Consider the following 4,201-nt stretch of genomic DNA (forward strand, 5'->3'; position numbering starts at 1 on the left):
TATACGAGACAGCAAAAGAGACACTAATGTATAGAACAGTCTTATGGACTCTGTGGGAGAGGGAGAGGGTGGGAAGATTTGGGAGAATGGCATTGGAACATATATATATAATGTATGAAACCAGTTGCCAGTCCAGGTTCGATGCACGATACTGGATGCTTGGGGCTGGTGCACTGGGACAACCCAGAGGGATGATATGGGAAGGGAGGAGGGAGGAGGGTTCCGGATGGGGAACACATGTATACCTGTGGCAGATTCATTTCGATATTTGGCAAAACCAATACAATATTGTAAAGTTTAAAAATAAAATAAAATTTATAAAATAAAAAAAATAGACTACATACTGAATATGATCTAACATACAAAATATATAAAAAATTGTGCCAGAATTGTTTTAGCTAATAAGCAAATCCAACAGTTGCAGGATAAAAACTCAACATACAAAAATCAATTCCATATGTATATACTAATAATGAACCATCTACAAAGCAATTTAAGTAAATAATCTGATTCACAACAGCATCAGAAAGTATAAATACTTAGAAATAAATTATATAATACAAATTATATTATATGCTATATAATTATTAATTATATGATACATTATGTAACACTGAAGAGAGAAATTAAAGACACAAATAAATGAAAAGATATTCCATGTTCAAAAATGGAAAAATAAATATTGGTAAAATGCCTACTTTATCCAAGCAATCTACAGATTTTTTAAAAATCCCTATCAAGATTTCAATGGTGTTTTTCCAAAGAATTAGGAAAAAACAAGCATAAATTTGATATAGAATCACATAAGACCCCAAAGTGGGAAAAAATTTTAAGAAAGAACAAGCTTGAGACATCACACTTTCTTATTTCTATGTATGCTTACATATTGAGAGTAATCAAAACCGTGTGGTCCCTGGCTTTTAACTTTGTAATGGAGGCATTTTTCAAAAATAAAGCTTTACATATCTGAAAAAAGTGTGGTGCCAGTATAAAAAATCAATGGGACCCAATAACAAGATCAGAAATATACGCATGTGTATATGATCAACTGATCTTTTAAAAAGCGGCCAAGATTACACTCTGAGCAAAGAAAAGTCTCTACACAGTGTTGAGAAAACTATATAACCACATGCAAAGAATGAAACTAGACCTTTGCTATGGTTTGAATGTTTGTGTCCCTAAAATTCATATGTTGAAATCCTCACGTTCAATGTGATAACATTAAGATGTGGAGCCTCAGGTAGGTAGGTAGATCATGAAGCACATGTTTCATGAATGAAATTAATGTCTTATAAAGGAGGAATGTTGGTGAGGATGTAAAAAAGTTGGAACCCTTAAACACTCTTGGTAGGAATATAAATTGATCCAGCCACTGTGGAAAGCAATATAATGGTTCCTAAAATAACTAAAAATAAAACTACTGTATGATCTAACATTTCCATTTCTGGGTACTTTTTCAAAGGAAATGGTATCAGTTTCTCCAGGAGATACATAACCTCTCTTATCAAATGAAGCATTACTCACAATAGCCAAGATTCTAAAACAACTGAAGTTCAGTCAACAGATGAAAGGACAAAGAAATGAGGCACTTATAACCAATAGACTATTATTCAGGCATAAAATGAAGGAAATTATGCCTTTAGGACATACATGGGCCTGGGAAATATTAAGTTAGATTATAATTGCACCCCACTCCAGTACTCTTGCCTGGAAGATCCCATGGATGGAGGAGCCTGGTGGGCTGCAGTCCATGGGGTCGCTAAGAGTCGGACACGACTGAGCGACTTCACTTTCCCTTTTCACTTTCATGCATTGGAAAAGGAAATGGCAACCCACTCCAGTATTCTTGCCTGGAGAATCCAGGAACGGGGAGCCTGGTGGGCTGCCGTCTATGGGGTCACACAGAGTTGAACACGACTGAAGCAACTTAGCAGCAGCAGCAGCATACCAGGTATAGCAATATAAAATTTGTACTATCTTACTTACCTGTAGAATCTACTAACAAACAAACTCTTAAAAGCAGAGAGTAGAATGTAAATTTTAGGGACTGAAGGTGTGTGATAAATGGGAAGATATTGTTCAAAGGATCCAAACTTTGAGTTATAAGATGAATAAATTCTGGGGGTCTAATATAAAGTATGTTGGCTACGTGTGCGTGTGCTCAGTCGTGTCCAATTCTTCACGACCCCATGAACTGTAGCTCACCAGGCTCCTCTGTCCATGAGATTTCCCAGGCAACGACATTGGAGCGAGTTGCCATTTCCTACTGTAGGGGACCTTCCTGACCCCGGGATTGAACCTGCCTTCCTTATGTCGCCTGCATTGGCAGGCGGATTCTTTGCCACTGGCGCCACCTGGTGGCTCAGACAATAAAGAATCCTCGTGCAATGCCGGAGACCTGGGCTGGATCCGTTGGTGAGAAAGATCCCCTGGAGGAGGGCACTGGAACCCCCTTCGGTGTTCTTGCCTGGAGAATCCCCATGGACAGAGGACCCTGACGGGCTACGGTCCATGGCATGGGGTCGCAAGAGTAGAACACGACTGAGCCACTAAGCACAGCACTACCTGGGAAGCTTAGGTTGGTTGGCTATAGTTTATTAACCCATATTGTGCCCTTTGTTTATTTGTTTGTTTTCCTTTTCTTTTTTTCTATTTTTGGCTGCACCATGCAGCAAGAGGGATCTTACTTCCACCACGGATCCAACTCAAGCCCGCTGCCTTAGAGCTTGCAAGTCTTAACCTCTTCAACAAAGCGTATGTGAATAAAATCATCTCACTGCACTTCTGAAATATACACTTTAGTTTGTCAATTATATTCCAATAAAGCTAGGAGGGAACGTCTACATGTGGTGTGATTCAATTTGATTGACAAATGGCAAAAAAATGGAAAATGGCAAAACCTAAAGGAATGGAAATGGACCTGTGTCTTCCAGGACCTGGAGATGAAGTCAGGAGGTGACTACAAAGGTGCTGAAGAAATACTTTTTAAGATGAAACATTCTGCGTATTGAATGTGACAGTGACTACATGACTTATGTATTTGTCAAAACTTGTAGAACTTCAATTTTTTTTAAATGACAGATGTACTGTGAAGATCATGTTATTAAAAAAGCTTAAAAAAACAGATGTCATACATTGAAAGTACAGATTCTTGGAAAATGTGAAAGAAGACATAATCCAGTTTAGAACATTGGCATAAAAAATTCAAAAAGCTAAAGTTCCAAACTAGAAACATAGGGAGACTTGAACATAAGAGAAAACCTGCTAAGTGGAAGACCTATGCAGTTTGTGTATAAATATTGTGAATTCTCTGAAGATCAAATTCTTTCCCAATCAAATCTTATTCAGAAAACTAACTAAATATAGTTTTAAGCAGAATAGCTTATTGAAATTTTGTTTTAAAGTATGAATATGTAAGAATAAACATAGCTCTGATAAGGAATACTAATAAAGGAGCCCTAGACTTATGAGATATAAAGGTTATTTTAAATAAAATATAATTATATTCTGTGTTAAATAATACATGAATAAAGAGATCAAGTGAAGATGAAGATAATAGCACCCTGAATTTGATCCAAACACATGTCATATTTTTTATTGCATAGTTGAAATACCAAAGCTATGGGGGAAAATAATTATGCATCTAAAAAATAGCAACCTAGAGCAATAATTAGAATATAATACCTACTTAACTCTTTACATCAAATGAGTGTAGATGGTTTAAAATTTTAAATATAAAACACAAAACAGAAAAAAGACCTGAAAAGTAAATTGTGGAGAAAATGTGGAAGAATATTTTGATTACATTAAAATAGGGAAAATCTCTAAGAGCAAGACAAAAAAAAAAAAGCTATAGAACAGTGGTCGATTTAATTTTGTGAATTTAAAAACTTTTATTTGTAGACAAAAAAAAATTCTGTCCAGTATAAAAGTAAGAAAAACAAATCAGAAGCTAGAATAATAATGATTCCATAAACAAAATAAATCAGATCATTTTAAAAGTATATAATTAAATGCCATTCAGTATGGATAAAGATGAACAATGCATAAATGTATAAAATTCAAGTAAAATGCATAAAATTTCTTAATAAGCAAAGCATGAAAAAGGTATACAGATCATTTTAAGTCTTTAAAAGAGACCAAATTCAACTTTATTTATTTATAGATAAAGTATACAAATAAAACACTTTCATTAGTCAGA

The sequence above is a fragment of the Bison bison genome, unplaced genomic scaffold (genome assembly GCF_000754665.1).
Source record: "Bison bison bison isolate TAMUID 2011002044 unplaced genomic scaffold, Bison_UMD1.0 scf7180017858765, whole genome shotgun sequence".
In the NCBI taxonomy this organism is placed as follows: domain Eukaryota; kingdom Metazoa; phylum Chordata; class Mammalia; order Artiodactyla; family Bovidae; genus Bison; species Bison bison.